The following is a 19,581-nucleotide window of genomic DNA, read 5'->3' as shown; positions in this document are numbered from 1 at the left end:
GAAAGAGCAGAAAATCTTGCGGAAAATGGCCAGAGACGGATCATCACACAGAGATGCTTCTGCAGCGATAAGGCGACACCACTCTCGGAAACGAAAGTCTACGACATCATCTTTCGGTTCAAGGGAAAAGTCTCGTCCGGCAACGCCACCTCCTGTTCCATCTGTCTCCAGTAACAGCACGAATGTCAACGATAAAAGCGGCCCTGCTATTCCTGCTTCATCAAGTGAGGTGTGGCCAGCACTGCCGAAGACATGCCACGCGCCAGAGCCACAGCACATGACTCGCCACTTAACGTCAAATGTCGCTTCAGTTGACCAAGTGCGAGACAAGGATTCACAAGTGATTGCTATGCTCAAATCCCTCACGAATGTCATGCGTCTACTACTGACAAACATGGACACTCCGGCTGCTCGTAGCGCACTGCAAGTGCTGGATGCGCTGACTCCAGTACTTGAAAGCATCGCATAGCACCATGGCCCGCCCCTCGCTGCCCTTCCACAAGGAAGTCAAGAAAGCATCTTTACTGCAGTGGAATGCCCGTGGTCTCAAATCGAGAATTTCAGATTTCAGACACTACGTTTTCGAAAACCGATTTCCCATACTTGTGATATGCGAACCGAACGTGCAGAATGTTATACGCCTTTCTGGCTATGAGGCATTCATGTCCTCTACCTGTGGTGATGTAAGCAAGGTAATTGTATATATTAGATGTGATCTGACATACGTGTTGCACCCAGTCCCGCCGCACAACGACAACCAGTACGTTTGTTTAATTGTGAAAACGAACAAGTTTACGTTCACACTCGTTGCTGTTTACCTTGCTCCTTCACGCGGATTCGACTCTAAACGACTGCACGACGTGCTATCAGCGACACCCCACCCTACGATTCTCACCGGAGATTTTAATGCTCACCATCCGCTTTGGGGGAGCTTGAAGATGGACTCCAGGGGAAGGAGACTAGCAACCTTTGCCACACAGCACGACCTTCACTGCCTCAATGATGGTAGCCCAACATATTTACGCGGGCTTACATATAGCAGCTGCCTAGACTTGACCCTGGTTTCTCGGCGTCTTGAAAGAAACGTGCAATGGTTTCCAGACATCGAATCCCGTGGAAGCGACCACATTCCGACGTACCTGAAGATCAAGGGACTATTTAAATGCCCCTCCACGACACTCCGGAGAATTGACTGGTCGGCGTTTCGGTCGCACATGGAAGAAGTATGTCAGCTAGGGAACCATTCAAGTCTGGAAAACGAAATTCAAAAAGCCATGCAAGATACTACGCGTGCTTTTCAGCCTTTCCCGAAATACGAAGAATTTGAAGCCGAATTGCAGCGACTACGAGCAGTTTGCCGGCGGGCTGAAAGAAGATACAGGAGAACCAAATCCATCCATGATCTCAGAGAGGCAAGGCGGATGCAAAAGAAGATTCAACGCCGCATTGATGCACTTCAATCTCAAAGATGGAAACGTTTCTGCGAGTCGTTGGATCCACGTCAGCGATTATCTCAGATATGGAGAACTGTGCGTGGACTTCGTGTATCACCGCAACAGCGTGTTCCTTTTAAGTGCCTCGCTTTGCAACAAGGTCGCAGCGAAATAGACGTTGCCGAAGAATTTTGCTCAAGACTTGCCAGCTCGCAGCCTCAACGCGCCCTTACACCATGTGCCACTCCTGTGCCACGGGACTCCCGCATGGATGTAATGTTTTCAGTGGAGGAGCTTGAAGCGGCACTAGCGACTTGCAGGCGCTCTTCGTCACCTGGGCCGGACGGCGTTACCTATGCGGCGCTCGCCAATCTTGGGCAGAATGCACGCCTCATGCTGCTAAACCTTTACAACGAGTCTTGGCGCAACGGTTTGGTTCCACGTGAATGGAAATGCAGCCGCTTGGTTCCACTTCTCAAACCTGGTAAATCACCGTTAAACTTGTCATCGTACCGCCCCATCGCTCTGGCCAGCTGCATAGGGAAAATAATGGAACGAATGATTTTGACGCGCCTGGAATGGTACCTGGAAAGTTACAACGTGTACCCAGATGCTATGGCTGGCTTCCGGCGTGGGCGCTCATCCATAGACAATGTCATCGATTTGGTCGCGTATGTTCAACATCAAAAACGGATGAAACGACTCACTGCGGCATTATTCCTTGACATAAAAGGCGCCTATGACAATGTAGCACATTATGCCATTATAGAGGCTCTGATTAAAGCAGGAATCGGTGGCCGCACTTTTCAGTGGCTGTGCAGTTATTTGACCGACAGGCATTTCTTCGTGATGACCGAGGAAGGCGCCACGACTCAGCACCAAACGTTCTGTGGAGTACCGCAAGGCGGAGTGTTGAGCCCGACGCTATTCAACCTAGTGCTCGTTGGCCTAGTCCAATGCTTGCCCAACACAGTTCAGGTATCAATATATGCCGACGATATCTGCATTTGGGCGTCTGCCGTAACACGACTGCAGGTACGAGCACGGCTACAAAAGGCAGCTACGATAACATCTCTGTACTTGCGAAAACAGAACTTAGAGCTGTCTTCAGAGAAATGCTGCCTTGTTACATTCACTCGGAAGGAAATGAAGCGTTACAGTGTAAAGGTCAATGGGCAAGCAGTAGCAAATGCACGGAAACACCGCTTTTTAGGGGTAATTATTGACCGAGACCTATCATGGAGCCCGCATGTTTCATACCTGAAGAAGAGATTATTGACAATAATACATCTCCTCAAATTTCTCGGCGGAAAGTCATGGGGCACTTCGGTGCGGTCAATGCTGCAGCTGTATAACGCCTTGTTCCTCGGTTTCGCAAGATACAGCCTCCCTGTGATTGGGAACACCTGCAAAACAAACCTGCGTGTACTCCAGGGACTACAAGCTCAAGCCCTAAGGACGTGTCTCGGTCTTCCGAGGTGTGCGTCTACAGCGGCAACGATTGTCATAGCTCGAGATCACCCAATAACAACGTACTTGGTAACCGACGCTCTCAGAGCACATATTCGCCACGTTGCCCGACTACCTTCTCACCACCTTGCCGCTCTACCCGCAGAAAGGCCACACGCAGCTATCAGTCGTATGATTGTTGCCAATCACACCTCATTGCCAATGAACTACATGCCTGCAGCAAGACCATCCACACCTTTATGGTGCCTGCACAGACCTGAAGTACGCCTCACCATCCCAGGAATCACTAAAAAGGCTAACATGCCGTCGTTTGCCCTGAAGCAGGCCACATTACAACTTATACATGAGGTGCACAGCGGCCGCGTGCACGTTTACATCGATGGCTCAGTCACATCTGCAAGTTCAGCTGCTGCTGTGGTGATACCAACAAGATCCATCGAAATACAGCTAAAAACGTCGCACGTATCATCAACGACAGCTGCTGAACTGGTAGCCTTGCGTGCGGCTCTCCATTTCATTCAGGAGGAACCACCGCATGCATGGTCAGTCTTCTGTGATTCCAAGGCAGCCCTACAGAGTGTACTCTCAGCACTGCGCCATGGATCACATGAACAGCTCGTCGCAGAGATCAGAGAAGTACACCATCGCATAGTTGACGAAGGACACGATATCATATATCAGTGGTTGCCTAGTCACTGTGGCATACACGGCAATGATCGAGCAGACGCAGCTGCCCGATCTGCCCATGACGGCGTCAGGTGCGTTGCCATTCCTCTTTCGAGAGCCGACGCAGCGAAAAAACTTGCCGTACTGGCAAACGACCTGACATTAGCTCAGTGGAATTCATCCAATTTTACAAGTGCACGACTTCATACCCTGGACCCTACTTTACAACTCCGTATTCCGCCCGAGCTTCCACGACGCGACTGTACCCTTCTAGTTCGTCTATGGCTTGGAGTAGCATTTTCAAATGCGTACTCCTTTCTTATCGGAATGTCCGACAACCCACTTTGTGACTTCTGCGGGTGCAATGAAACAATCGCGCACCTTCTTTGTGAGTGCTCTCGTTTCAACCCGCAAAGAGCAGTCCTCTCAGCCACCCTAGACAAACTGGACAAGCGCCCACTGTCAGAAAACAAGATCCTTGGACACTGGCCTACGCGAACATCAGCGCGATCGGCTATGAAGGCGCTGCTGCGGTATTTAAAAGACACTGGACTTTCTGCCAGATTGTGACTTCACTGTGGGACTCAGGATTGTACGGTGCACTGCATCACAGTAGGAACGCCTTTGCGGGCTGCGTGACAGTGCCCACAGAAACAGTTTGTGTGTACGTGCGTGTGTGTGTGTTTTTCATTTTTTTTAATCCTTCTCCCTCTCACCTATCGCTTCCCCTTTCCCCTCCCCCAGTACAGGGTAGCCAACCGGAGATAATCTCTGGTTAACCTCCCTGTCTTTCCTTTGCCTTTCTCTCTCTCTCTCTCTCTGTCTTGTTGATGATGAATGTGTTGACGACTACTTCTGTCATTCTTCCTTATCTTGCTTTATCGTGCTTGATACTCTGTACATGAAATTTTAGTTGTATGTGTTTAATATTTTGCAGTGTGTTTTGAAGCATGTTGCGCTCATGTTGTGTGCTGCGCGTGCTGTCCGGTGTCAAAGGCCTAGTCAGGTGGCTTTGTGCCGCCTTTTGCCTTGGCACCAAGACAAACCGCTATTGAGCGTTGTTTTGTCAATAAACAAATAAACAAACGAACAAGAGCCTGAAATGTGGTACAGTTCCTGTAGGGTTCCTGTGGCCTTTAAATAATTAAGAGTATCTTCGTATGGCACAAGTGTTTCATCGCTCAATAATATAATGGGATGGAAAGGGATTCTTCTTTCGTAAAAAAATTTGAAATATCTCTGTCTCCATTCTTCTAAGCTGGAACGTCTTACTAATATGTGTAACAGATGCATATGTATATATACCTCATGCAGCCATCGCATATGATCGATCGCAACGGTCGGGGTGTGTTCAGAAAACTACGCACATTGTTAAGAACGGCCTGCTGAGGTGCAAGTTTTGCCAGCCAGGTGCGAGAGCGGCGTCGACTTTTCCTGGAAAGCCACCGCCACCCTCTAGCCACACGGCGTCACCAAGTCTACTGCGTGCGGAGAACAATACGCCGCATCCTCGACCCTTCGTCGCGGGATTGCCGAGATGAGTTCGACGAACCAGGCTTTGTGACTGAACACGCCACCGCCGACCCGGTCTGCCGTGGACAAGGGAGGTCCCGAGGGAACGTATCTGGAGGCTCCTTCCCACGCACCGTTCCTGACGTAAGCCCCGAGTTCCGCGAAGTCCGTCTGCCCTCGGTGGGGTCCGTGAAACCGGTGCGGAAGCCCTCCCGCTCAAAGGTGGCTCGTCTACTGATCGAACGTTTCCCTCATCTAGGGATCGAGGAAGGACCGAGTGTTTATAAACCGCTGTTGTGCGGCTGCTCAGTGGACTTTCTCTCGCAGTCATGCTGGACTGATGAACTGCAACGTCCTTATTAAGTAGATACTGTAAATAAACCCATATTCCTCGTTCTCGATGAGAAGCAGTCCTTCCCTTCAACAACGTCCTCAGCGTGGATAAGTTAGACGACGGCATGGGCCATCTACCTTCTAATTCATGCCTGACTCCAATCTTGACGACTGGTTACGAACGGTGGGATTGACCTCCCAATTCTCACAACATGCGTGCGCGGCGTGCATCAATATTTCTGAGCGTTGCGAGAAAGTCGTTGGTCGCATACACGGCGCCATTATATGCATCGTGCATTCTACACGGCGAATCCAGCTGGAGCACGCGTATTCTTTGTCGAACAAATACCAAACCGTTAATAGTTACCGACTTCGCAATGGTGGCTTTAACGCGCAACATTCTTATTTGAGAGCGCAACACCACGTACAAACCGCGGCCGAGAAACCCGGTGACACGGCCACGGCCACTTAGATCCCTGTGTTTGGAAGAAACGAAACGGGCAAATTAAGGTCTCAAAGGCGCTTGCGGCGAGAGTTTTATACTTGCCCATTCGGTGTGCGTGCGCGCGGTGTAATTGCGCTTGGAAAACGAGTTTCCCAGAATCTGGTCATATATATATATATACCGCGTGCATGAGTAGGCACACACATTTCACTTATTCGCGTCATGCTGCTGCAGAAGGGAGAAACAAAAAATGAGGTGAGTCCTTTTCTGGAGAGGAAGTCATTACCCAGGCACGTTTTACTTAAGTGAGGAGCGCTGCATTTCAAGAAAACACGCCAATCTGTGCGGCGCCAACGGATAGAAACACGACACCGTCGACTGTTCCATATACGGCGCCTTTCGGAACGTAACGCGATACATATGCGGGAGGGAACTGCACCTCAGAACTGGATTATATTAAAAAAAAAGTAACGGAAAGATGAGCATACATTCACTGAAGCGAACGCGGCGGACATGTGAAACTCGAGCGCCCTCAACAGAGGCACACTGACAGAGGGTGTTCGCAATATATGGCAGACTGTTTTTAATCGGAGTGACCAGACAAAGAACACATCGACTCCCATAGACGCTCCGCTGTACCTGCGAGCATGCCAGTCATTAAATTTCGTGACCGCAGAGACCCAATAACGGCCACGAATGTCTCACAATCGATGCTTCACTATAGATACGAAGACGTCTGCATCAACGCGACCAGAAAAGTATACAAAAAGACACTTTAAAATGACTGGACTATATCCTACGTATCAAACAACAGAGCTATACATTTTTTCACACCGATGTCATGCACTCTCGAAATACTGAAATACTCCCCCGAAATACTGCACCAGGTTCCATGTGCGGTGGTAATCTAAGCATGCATGTATCGCGACAGCCGATGAGCGGCAAAAAAGAAAAAAGAAAAAGGGCGAACCACGACGCTGCATGCGTCGAGCTGCGCCGCGTCGTAAATCAAGCGACTTCCTATCTGGTCCGCACCAGTCGCAGTTTCCCTGTTTTTTTTTTCGACTGAGCTATACGAACACGGCTAAAACAGTTTTCGCGGCGGCTTCACGCAGCAGACGTGTTGCTGCGACGCACTGCATGCGTCGTGTGAAAAGCGTGCAATTCATTCACGCAGTTAAAAGCACATTCAAACCGAAAGCGGAGCGTCTAAGCGGACAAGCGGATTTTCAAAGCGCCGAGGTGGCGAGCGCCCGCGCCGCCGGGAAGGCGGGGCATGTCGCAATATCTTTAGCAATTTCAGGGACGTGCCGCCATCTCGCGGCACGTTGGGTTTGTGCGCGTACTTTCGATATTTCTTTTTCGTCGTTGGTTGGCGTGCTCCCGTCCGCTATCTACTTATACAAAATGATGAGCTCAGACGAAGAAGACGAGATCGCTGGCATTTTGCTCGCCGCTTGTATAGTCGCTTTTCAAGTTTGGTTACAGCGCAACACAAGACAAGGACAAAAGAAAATATAAAGCGACGACACGGCGCCGTGTCGTCGTTTTATACCTTCTTTTGTCCTTGTCTTGTGTTGCGCTGTAACAAACCTTACTATAAATCCCAACCAACTGGCCCAGCTTGCCGTTTTGACCCTTTTCAAGAACAGAAGCGAAAAGCCCAGAGAAAGACACTCGTTTACATTCGTTCACCAGCGCTTTCGCCGTGTCGGGTTCTGATTGGCTGCGGCCAAAGCGGCCAACTTGTCCGCGCGGAAAAAATCGGTCCGTGCGCGATCCGACCAAGCGGCCGCGTATTTTCCGCAAAGCGGAAAATCCGCGGCCGCTTTGCCGAATGCGCTTGTCCGCTCCGCCTTCGGTGTGAACGTGCAAGCAACAATCGCGCGTCGGTTGGGCCCGAAAATGTATCGTTCGGCGAAGCACCAAGCGATCCTTGATTTGGCTGCAGCAATATGCCGCGCTGCCACTGGTACTGTCCAAGGTTTAAAAAAAGATTGTTCCGTTTCACAACGCTCTGGCGTGAGCAGAACACGCCTATACAGCCACAAACCGTAGCAGCTATCCAGCTGGATAGCGGATGTACATCCGGAACCGTTAAACCGGCGGCCGATAAGGCTCCACTGTGTTGCAACATACGGACGGAAGTTTTAGAAATGGGGGACCCAAAGATAGGGGACGCTTTCAAAATAGCGCAAAAAGCACACACAGACAGACAGACAGACAGACAGACAGACAACGAACTTTATTTAGTCCTGAGGAGCTACTTTCAGGACCTCCTAACGGGAGGCCATTGTAGCCGCTGGCCGCGCCCACGTAAAGGACAGAACGCCGTGACGCTCCGCTCTTTCCTGGGCCCTCTGGATAGCCTGGGCTTGCTTTCGGAGTACCGTGCTTCTGATGGCCTCCTCCCACTCGGCTTCGCTGGAGAGGAAGTCGTTAGGCAACGCGGGACATCGCCAGAGCATGTGAGCCATTGAGCAAAAGGTTTCAGTGCAGTCAGGACAACTAGGGTCCACATCCGAGTACATCCTACTGAGGAATCCCCGCGACGGGAAAGATCCCGTCTGCAGCATTCTAAGTGTAGCTGACTGACCTCTACTGAGCTTCGGGTGAGGCAGAGGATAAATTCTCCGACCAAGTTGGTAATGTTTAGTGATTTCATTAAATGTGAGGAGTGGATCGTTCTGCTGAGGCCCTTCCTGCCCCTCCGGAGCCTCCAGACCGTCGCGGCGCGTTAGTTCTCGCGCACGGTCGTGGGCAAGCTCGTTGAGGTTTGGGAATCCCTCGAGAACGTTCGTCCCCATGTGTGCGGGGAACCACGTGATATAATGAAAACCGGAGCAAGCCCTTTTCTCTAAAATGGAGGCCGCTTCTCGCGCGAGGTTACCCGACTCGAAAGCTCTGATTGCGTCTCTCGAGTCGGTGTAAATGTAGGTACGCTCTGGATCACACAAGGCCAGGTTTTTTTTTTGGTTTTGGATACACTGAGGCACTTGCGGACGCTTGTCTGAAATTCGTTGTGTGTGTGTGCGTATATATATATATATATATATATATATATATATATATATATATATATATATATATATATATATATATATATATATATATATATATAATCGAGTCGGCAGGTCGGATCGAGTCGCGTGCAACGTCGGGCCGAAAACCGGTCGTCTTATTCCTGCAAACGTAGCGGGTCGGGCCGAGCGAGCGAGCGAGCGTCGACACAGGTTCTGTCGCGACCCGCCCAAAACTCGTTCGGTCGGTTTGGGTTGGGACAACTCGACTTCCCACTCGAACCGCTCGCGTCGAGTTTACGCAAACGAAGCTGTACAGGTCTCCTTCCGAACGAAAGCAAGCAAACGGCAACAATGGCTTCGTAGGTCGTTGCACAAATCGTGAGGCTCCGTGAACGCGGTATGTTACGCACTGCATTAACCACCGAGAGGTATAGTTGCAAAAGCAAGGAACAGTACACAAGGAGGACAAAGACTGAGAGATAGAGAGAGAAAGAGAGAGAGAGAAATGAGGACGTTAACTCCTTTCGCCGGTCGCCCGATGGGGAAGGGGTCAGAGTCACGGCCGCGCACGGTTACGTGCCTTTCTCTGCCTGCGTGCAAATGCCATCTTTGATGCAACGGACGACGCTGCATAATTATACGGGGCAGGGCAGGCAGCGCACGCATACGTGCTGGAATCTAGCTGGGGTCGATCGACCCCCCTTCCCTTTGTTCTCCGGGCCGGTCAGCGGCACCGCAACGCATGCACAGTGACCGCAGCGTGCCACCCGATCCACAAGGCAGGCAATGAAGCCACGGAGAGGAGGAGGAGGAGGAGGAGGAAGTAGGAAGGGAGACGCACTCGCTACCACCCGGCGCTGCCCATTCAAAATGGGTGTCCAATTGCGCAAAGGGGTGAACAAAGCAAGCGCGGTTCGAGGTTACATTCCGATTCCACCACGCTTCCATTTGCTTTCCTTGTCTTTTGTTTCCGCTTCGGTTCCGACATTGCGGGAGGGCTCAGACGTACGATGCACGAGGCACAGGATCATGTAGACATTGTACAGCGCTGTACTTCCATACGAAGAGCCTGTTTTCTTTTTTTTCTTTTATTTTAACCGCCTGTGTTCTCCTGCGGTGCCATCCACGAACGCCCATCATCGGCCTACTTCCCAGAATAATTTACTAGAGGGAACTCTTGCGACTGTTGAGCTACGGTGGTAATTATGGGTATAGTGAATACATGGATGTGTCGAATCTTAGTGCTTGTCACTTCAGACGTTCTTGTGAAATTATTTATTAGATTTTTTTCTGTTTTAATATTTACGAAATCATAATTTATGTGTTTAGAAGGCAAGGAGTTTCCGCGCACATGCATATAATCGTTGCGAACTGTTCCATTTCAAACGCAATATTTCGTTCAATATAAATGATATGCAGCTATATCAAGCCGTCCATGTGCTATACCCTTCATTCGCATGGTGGATGAACCGCCAAGCTTGAAGGTGTAGTGGACACTATAATACTGTGGCCCAGCTACTGTTAGCCAAGATGCTAAGAAATCATATATATATATATATATATATATATATATATATATATATATATATATATATATATATATATATATATATATATATATATATATATATATATATATATGCGCGTGCGTGTCCGTGTGTGTCCGTGTCCGCGTGTGTGTGTGTGTGTGTGTGTGTGTGTGTGTGTGTGTGTGTGTGTGTGTGTGTGTGTGTGTGTGTGTGTGTGTGTGTGTGTGTGTGTGTGTGTGTGTGTGTGTGTGTGTGTGTACACTCACGAGAATGGGAATTACTGCAGCATGACAAAATTACGTATGTACAATCCTATGTCCGCGTGTGTCCGCGTCAGTTATCGGGCTGCATACACGGTATACGTCACTATCCACGAACCGCGAATTAGACACGGCGTGGCCGAGGCAGGGAAGAACCCTACAGGCAATTTGCAATTTACAGGGTGAGGAAGGTAAGAATAGCTAGGTCACAGAGTAGGATCACGTGCAACGCTTATTTGCGACTCCTTCTGTTGATGCTGATACTCCTGTAGCACCACGGTCCACGGTGCACTGCTCGCTATATGTATACGGCTTTGCGCGTCTAAAGCAAGTCCGACAACAGTCGCTCTAAAAAAAAAAAAGAAAAGGAAAGAAAAGAAAAGAAAAGAACCTTATAACATCCGAACTGCATACCGGGAGCAGGATAGTCGTTAGAGGGAAGTGTGTTTCGCATTCGCCCACATTGACGAAGACGAACGCACGGCCAACAACACTATTCGTTTCTTTGCTCCTTGATACTTGTCATGAAGTGATCACTTTCACGCCGCTGCGCTGTTTTCCTTTCTGGGATGCAAGCTGCAGCGCAGTGCGCTTCACTCCGACCTTCGTGCATACATTTAGCCCCTCAAGTCAACACACTTCTCTCGAGCAGGCACACGCCTCCCTTATATTTTCGCCAACAGGCACGCGCTAGCATTGGTGACGACGAAAGCGATCGCTCCATATGGCACGACCCTACACTATATATATATGCCTCCTCGCGACCTTTCAAACGAGAGCTGCTTGGGAGTCGCCATCAGAGCTTCTTTGCGCATAGCATCGGCGCTCTACCGCGCAGTTAAAGCGAAGCGGCCGGTATAGCCGTAGAACGGTAACATTACGCTAAATCGCCCCACATGTCGCGCAGTACTGTCGCTAGCGCGCCCGCGCACCTTTACGAACAGCACACGGGAAGCCTCCGCCTTCGGCGCCTCGTTGCAGCCGTCCAAAGGGCCCTTGTTACGAAACCCGAAGGCAAATAACGGAATCGCGAGGACTCCATACAAAGCGCGCGCATCGCAGGCACTCAGCGATAATTTCACGGCCGAATGAATGCACTCACGTCAAAAACACACCGCCTTCGCGGCGCGCGCATTCTACAGCGTATACGCCAGTGGTGTATAAGGAGCCACATGCGCCGTATTATGCATCCCTCGCACCCACCATTCATCCCTGCCCGACACACTAAGAAATTCCGCCCGCCTTCATTTTTTTTTTCACAACAAAGCGCGCGCGCGCACGCACACACGCATACTGAAAAAAGAAAAGCTCGAAAATGTACACCTCTAGCTTTGTGTAGCCGCGGAAAGCCACGGCGTCTCCAAAACCAGAACGGCGCATTCATCACGCAGCACAGCCTCGTATTTCATAACACGCTGGCGCCTCACCGTTCTTCACGGGGCACAGAGCAAGGCCCGCGTTCGTCGCTCGAAGAAATCAACAGCGCCGCGACCGCTTATGTATATATTGCCAAGAGCGCAAACAACGAATGCTTTAACTTCGCGCGCCGTAAACACGGACATTAACAGACCGGGCTTCTCGGCACTGCGCATTCGTGTATAGTATACGTGCACGCAACAAATAGCTACGGCCGGCTTCGCGGCCAAATGGAAAACGCGCGGTTTTTTTCCAAGCCCGAATCCTATATATACACACATGCAGCAAACGGGGCGTCTCTCTCACGACACTCGAGAGCGAAGAGAAGAAAGAGCCCATCGGGCCCCGAGCGTAATTACTCGTCCGAAGAAAGAAGGAAAGCGAGAAGGTGGAGATCCGAAATTCACGACCGAGTCGTCGCCTACAATTAAACGCACCGCGCGAACCCTTTTTTTCGCGTATACATGGCAGGAAGCAGGTGTAAGCCGCGGCGTATCTAGCGACCGAGAGGGGTGCCTACACGCTGTTGTGCCATTACCACAAGCCCGGATTCCGAATCTGCAAGATGCGGAATCTATCCTGCGAGCGCCATAATTCTCGCTTCACAAGTCAAGATGCTGCGCCTTCGTGCGGGAGAAGCCTCGGCGAAGCAGCGTGTTTAGACGTGTCCGCGTGTGCCAGACGGCCCGGCGCCGCACCTCCCTTGCCTGGAGGTCACCGCGCGCGCGAACTTTGAACCGGGTGGCCAGCGCGGTCGCTGGTTGGACCCCTCGGACGACCGTCGTGTGCTGACTTTGTATTGGGCCGTTTGAGTGACAATGGGCCTCGGGGATTATAAAAGCAGCGACACGCCGCTCGGAAAGAGGATCTGCCGACCCCACCGGGAGAGTGTGTCGCTCCCGACTGGGGTGAGATGTGTAACGCGTTTTCGCCGGACGTCGTCGTGCGAGAACAGTCGCGTTTGTTGTGAGCACTCGGCCCCAGTGCCGACCCGTTCATGTCCTGTATGATAACCTGTATATAATGTATAAAGTCCCTTTTGTTATTCTCATCGACGCCAGGCTCGGAGTCATCGCTACCAACGCTCTGTCACGAAACGGGTGACGAGCGCTACGGGACCACAAAGCCGTAATCGTGGTGCAGCGGTACAAGTTCGTAACACTGGCGGCACCGGTTGGATGTCATAACACTGGTGGCACCGGTTGGAAGTTCGTAACACTGGATGGCAGCTACGGGATTGACCGGCATCAGCTACCTCGGCGCGGTGAGTGCCTGAAGTTTACCTCAAACACCAGACTTTCTCTGACACAGGTTATAGTAGCTTAGGGAAGGATTTGGTGTTGCATTGTGATAACCTTGTGTGTTTCAAGCCTAGTAAGAGTGTTTTGAAAACCAGGGGATGCTGAGGGGGTAAAACGGGGCAGTGTGTGAAATACTTGCATATGTCTTACTAGTAGTGTTATAGTAGCGTACGGCAGGTATATTCAAAAAGGGTAAACAGCAGGAGGACAGTGTGAACGATGGAGAAGTACAAGGTGAAGGAACTTCTCGAAATTTGTGAGGAGTTGGGCATTGAGTTGGGCTCAACCAAAAGAAAGAATGCGATCCTTGAGGTCATGAGGACCGGGGACGTAACGGCTGAGGAAGCCGCTGAGGCCTGGGCGGATATCAATGAACGTCGGGAAAGGGAGGAGAAGGAACGTTGCGAGCAGGAAAGGAAGGAAAATGAACGACGTGAAAAGGAGGAAAGGAGAGAACAGGAACGTCGCGAAGAGGAAAAGGAGGAAAGGAGAGAACAGCAACGTCGCGAGGAGGAAAGGAGAGAACAGCAACGTCGCGAGGAGGAAAAGGAGGAAAGGAGAGAGATTCGTGAGCACGAGCTTAAAATGAAAGAGTTGGAGACCCGAAATAGCTCGCCAGCGCCTAGTCTCACTTCTAATGTTCCAAGAATACGCGATCAACTTCCACCCTTTGTCGTCGGAGAGGATATGGCCAAATACCTCGTGAAATTTGAGCACGTGTGTGAACGGAATAGCATTGAGCGATCCCTTTGGGCACAGAATCTGTTAGCCTTGCTTCCTGGGGAGGCATCAGACGTAATCACTTGCTTATCGAAAGAGGCGTTTGAGAGCTACAGTGATGTGAAGGAAGCGCTACTGCGGAAGTACAAATTGTCGCCCGAAGCTTTCCGGCAGAGGTTCCGGTATGCAAAAAAGGGTAAGGAGTCGAATGTTGACTTCGCGTTTCGTCTAAAAGCCGACTTGGTGGAATGGCTGAAGGGCGAAGAGGTTTACGACGACCGCGACAAAATTGTCGAATGCATCGCGTTGGAGCAGTTCTACCGTTGCATTGATGAGGATGTCCGGCTCTGGCTGCAAGATAGGCTAAAGGAGGTTAAGCTAAACAAGGCAGCAGAGTTAGCGGAAGAGTATTACACCCGCCGCAGCTTGCACAGCAAGGCAGTGCGCGTAGAAAAAGCCGATAGAAGAGATGGGTTTTACGGGAAGCCCGACGAACGGAAGGAAATCACGCGTCGCGAGTTTCGGGAAGACGAGTCCCTTCCCAAAGAAACTGTAAGGGATGGACAGAAGGCATCTCAGAATGATGACGATGGTCCGAAACAGCGAAACGAAATGACGCGTTCTTTTGAAAAACGGAAACCGTTAACCTGCTACAATTGCAAAAAGCAAGGGCACATCGCTGCAAGCTGCCCAGAGAGAATTGCTTTTGCAACGATACAGGAAACTCACAGAAACATACGTCTATTGGAGCCCTATGTGCAGGAAATTAAGGTAAACGGTAAGAAGTGCCGTGCACTTCGGGACTCTGCAGCAACTATGGACGTTGTTCACCCGTCTTTCGTCTCCTCGAGTGATTTTACGGGAGAGTGCGTTAGGATACGGCAAGTGGCCGAGAAGGAGAGTGTCTGTTTACCGATCGCAACGGTTATCATTGAAGGAGAGTTTGGAAAACTTAACACCGAAGCCGCTGTGTCAGCCGCCCTCCCGGAGCAATTTTCCTACCTCTTCTCAAATAGCTCGGAGCAGCTGCTGAGGGATCAGGGCAAATCATTCTTTGCCGACGTGGCGTACATGGCCCCCACGCGATCCAAAGCGCGCCCGCTGTCGAGGGAACTTGACTTAGCGTCGGTGAGCGAAAGGCGGTGCGGCACACGGACTGATCACGGTAACTTGAGTGGCGAGCAGTCACGGGAGAGGCAGAGCTCGGAGGCTGGCCTAGACGAGCGGGTCCTGGAAGTGAGTGGGAGTGACGCGTGCAGTGCTAGCCGCGATATAGACGCGACGCCGCAATTAGGCGACGCGGGCTCCACACTCACTCCGGTTTCCGCCAGCTGGCAGGAGCAGGCTGCAGTTGAAAGGGAAACTCGGACTCGCGAACAACAGGAAGATTGTTCACTAGCCGATCTGAGGAAGAGCGTCAAACGGGGAGTGAAAAAAAAAGAGGTTTCATTTGGCAAGGAATCTGGCTTATTGTACCGCCGCTACACGGATAAGCAGGGTCGCAAATATAAGCAGCTTCGGATTCCGCGAAAATATCGCCGGGAAAAATGAATGGCCTCATTTGCTTCCTCAGAAGTATGCTTTCGGTCCAAAGCGATTTCAAGGGGACCATTCTATTTGTCATTATTATTGCTGATTATTAATTGTTTCTATTTTGGTGTGTTGTTGATTTGAAAACTGATTGTTTAAGCCTTGTGTGCTAGATCGTACACCTGCCTCTTGTTGCAGCGGGAGAAAAAAGGGGAAAACAATTTAGTTAGGTTGATTTGAATTATGGCCTTGTCTGGTGTTTGACGGGAGACAGAGGGCACTTGTTCGTGTTGGGTGTTGCCTTTTGCCGGTCGGTTTTGCAAGCTGCAGAACGACCAAGCGGGACCAGTGGCGAGAAGCAAGGTCTTAGGAACGACCCGAGCGGAGCTGGTCAAGGTGCCTTGGCGACGACGTGGTGAGCAGAGCTCCTGTCCTGGCGAGTCGGACCTGGGCACGTGATGTTACCTGGCGTCCCGACACTGGACGTGAACTGGGACGAGCCTGACGAACGTGCGCGCCTGGCATCCGAGCCACGTGGAGGCAGCTCGTCTTCCCGGCGCCTTATCTGAGGGCGGGGATGCTGTTGTGCCATTACCACAAGCCCGGATTCCGAATCTGCAAGATGCGGAATCTATCCTGCGAGCGCCATAATTCTCGCTTCACAAGTCAAGATGCTGCGCCTTCGTGCGGGAGAAGCCTCGGCGAAGCAGCGTGTTTAGACGTGTCCGCGTGTGCCAGACGGCCCGGCGCCGCACCTCCCTTGCCTGGAGGTCACCGCGCGCGCGAACTTTGAACCGGGTGGCCAGCGCGGTCGCTGGTTGGACCCCTCGGACGACCGTCGTGTGCTGACTTTGTATTGGGCCGTTTGAGTGACAATGGTCCTCGGGGATTATAAAAGCCGCGACAGGCCGCCTCGAAAACAGGATCTGCCGACCCCACCGGGAGAGTGTGTCGCTCCCGACTGGGGTGAGATGTGTAACGCGTTTTCGCCGGACGTCGTCGTGAGAGAACAGTCGCGTTTGTTGTGAGCACTCGGCCCCAGTGCCGACCCGTTCATGTCCTGTATGATAACCTGTATATAATGTATAAAGTCCCTTTTGTTATTCTCATCGACGCCAGGCTCGGAGTCATCGCTACCAACGCTCTGTCACGAAACGGGTGACGAGCGCTACGGGACCACAAAGCCGTAATCGTGGTGCAGCGGTACAAGTTCGTAACACTGGCGGCACCGGTTGGATGTCATAACACTGGTGGCACCGGTTGGAAGTTCGTAACAACGCAAGCGATAAACAACGCCGCCGGGATGATGAAAGATCATCCCATTAAACCAACCGCGAGAGCTGGAGAGAGAGAGAGAGAGAGACAGAGAGAGAGAGAGAATGGTAGAAATTGTGCAGGAGGAGGGGAGGGGTCCAGTTTAAGCGCAATTAAAGTGGCCGGCTCACCGCGATGCGCATTACAAAGCGCGTGCTGCACAGTTGCTGCAGGTATAGGGTGCGCTCCCCTTCGTTGGTGTTTTCTTCGGCGTAGCAAGAAAAGAGGGCCCGTGGAGGCGCCTGCATAGACGGCTTTATCGTAGTATGTGTACAGTCAACCACAGAATTTTCCGGAACACGAGATCTGAGAAAAAGGCTGAACATCTGCGCAGCCTCACAACGCAGCCTAGCATTCGCATTTACAGCCTCTACCGGTATATGTGAAGAACATCGTGCTGTTCGATTTTACTGACTGTATACTGTTACAGGCTGCTCAGAAACTGAACGTTTTCCGAGACCCCGTGGTCCGTAAACGTTTGAGGTTGACTGTGCATGCAGAACTCACGCTAGTCGATGCCGAGTTGAGGGATTAAACGGGAGAGATATAGAGAAAAACAAACAAACAAACAAACAAACAAACAAACAAACAAACAAACAAACAAACGATGGCAGTTACATCTAGAGCACGAACAGTGCAGCCAGAGTTCGAGCAAATGTGTACTATACACGCTGTACTGTTGTGCGCAGGATCCGCTGAACCTTCGTGGCGGCTCACGGACAACCTACCTCTCAGAACCACGATTCTTGTACGCTTTCTCTTTCCATCACGTCTTGCGATTGACACTGTTTAAGCCTTTCTTTCTTTTTTTCCCCGCCGCACGTCAAGATTTCATGTTCGACAGTCCAGCCATGGTCCGTGCCTTTTTTCCTCAAAGGTTTTTATTCTATCAATGCCAAGGCGACACAGAGATGACAGTTCTTTGCAAGTAACAACGCCAACGATGCGTAGACGGCAACGCCGCGAATGTTGCTCAACAAAACTAAAAAAGCGCTGTCGGTACAAAATCGCGTCGCCCCTGCCGCAACCTCAGCGCAACGAAACGCAAACAGAAAAGGCGGTGAGCTGCTGCTTTAATTTTTATTTGCTTTTTCGCATAACGCGCAGCCCATGTAAACTTTTGTCAGCACGCTCCAACGATCACTTTCGCACGTGCAAGGAACCGCACTAAGGCGGCAGGCACTCGTCGTCGCGATAGCATCGAGCCCATGCGATGCTCGCGTCGAACCGCGCAATGGTCGCTGGTCGAGAATATGCACTGTGCTCACCCGCAAGCGTGTCCACCCACGGTGTGAGCTGAGGACCCGACCGCAAAGACGCAAAGAGAAACCGCATGATAAAAGCAGAGGCGGTAGAGGACAGGCCAGCCGCTATTGTAACGTGCCCTCAAATGTCGACCGACCCTGTCATTCGTGACACTTTGAGACGTCAGCTCGAGGGAAGGCGGGGTACACGAATCACGATATACACGCGTCGCGATGTTTGTGAATCCATTCGCAGGTGCCGAGCGCAAGTTGCGGACAGTTAACTCTTGCGTCTACGCGTCTCGGCGAGATCAGCGACGACGAGAAGCACCTCATGGCGTTCGACGAACACGGGCCATTGTTTTTCTTACGGGGTGCCAGTTCACTAATCCATAACTAAACGGCTCTGCCACAATGCATGCACTGCCTTAACACCTCACTTAGTCCTCAGAAGATATTATAAGCGGCAGCTATAGTCCATCTGAAGACTCTTCTGAAGCGATTGGCTGTAAGCAGCAACCAAGCCACACGGTCTTGATGAACGTTTCTCGAGCCCTAAATACAAAAAGCACGCGCCACGGTGGCGCAGTGGCGATGACGTTCTGCTGCTGAGCACGAGGTCGCGCGTTCGCATACCGGCCGGGCCGGCCGAATTTTGACGGGGGTGAAAAAAAGATGCCGTTTGATTGCGTACTTCGGTTCAGGTGCACGCAAAAGAACCGCGGTTTAGTCAACAAAATTAATCCGGAACCCTCCATTACGGCGTCTGTCGTAGCCACAATGTTGCTTCGGGGCACTGAACAACAAGAAGAAATCAGGAATCAACCAATCTATTATAATCAACAGGGTTTCATTTGAGGCGCCACAAAATGTGGCGATCACTCCTCCTCCGCGACATGAATACAGGATGTTTCAGTTAACTTTCGCCAGAGTTTAAAAATATGCCGATGCACTCTAAGACGACGCGACCAAATGCATGTTGCTCACTTTTGTATTTAGTGTGTCACGCTATTTTTTTTTATTTTGCTTAATTAGATAATGAGTCAAGATTAATTAACCAACTTCTGAAGCAACGAAGTAAGGCAAAATATTCCAATTAGAAAGTTGTAGAGCGCTTTGCACAACGTCCGATTAGGCAGTTTCTAACTTTCTATCTAAAAAGTATTAATGTTTTTCAGCTTAATGCGGATGCCCGCGAAATATAAAAAAATACCATGCGCAGCGTAAACGCGCGGTCGCTTCGGGCTATAATGCAGTCCTGGGGGGGGGGGGAGGAGGGGAGGGAGGAGAGAGAGGTCCTGTTCATTTCTATACAGTCGTGTCCATGGAGGCCATTCACCGCTGACCAAGCTCGTGTCATTGAACCGCCGCTCTTACCCAACACG

The 19,581-nt window shown here is 50.9% G+C and overlaps 1 protein-coding gene across 11 annotated transcripts in view; it reads right to left on the bottom strand.

The window, feature by feature from the left end:
• LOC135913055 (rootletin-like) overlaps positions 1-19,581 on the bottom strand; it is a 308,691-nt gene that overhangs the window by 190,031 nt on the left and 99,079 nt on the right. The gene's annotated exons all lie outside the window — the stretch shown is intronic.

The sequence above is a fragment of the Dermacentor albipictus genome, chromosome 1 (assembly GCF_038994185.2).
Source record: "Dermacentor albipictus isolate Rhodes 1998 colony chromosome 1, USDA_Dalb.pri_finalv2, whole genome shotgun sequence".
Classification (NCBI taxonomy): domain Eukaryota; kingdom Metazoa; phylum Arthropoda; class Arachnida; order Ixodida; family Ixodidae; genus Dermacentor; species Dermacentor albipictus.
Note: the sequence above shows the minus strand (reverse complement) of the source record. Positions and strands in the feature narration are given on the sequence as shown.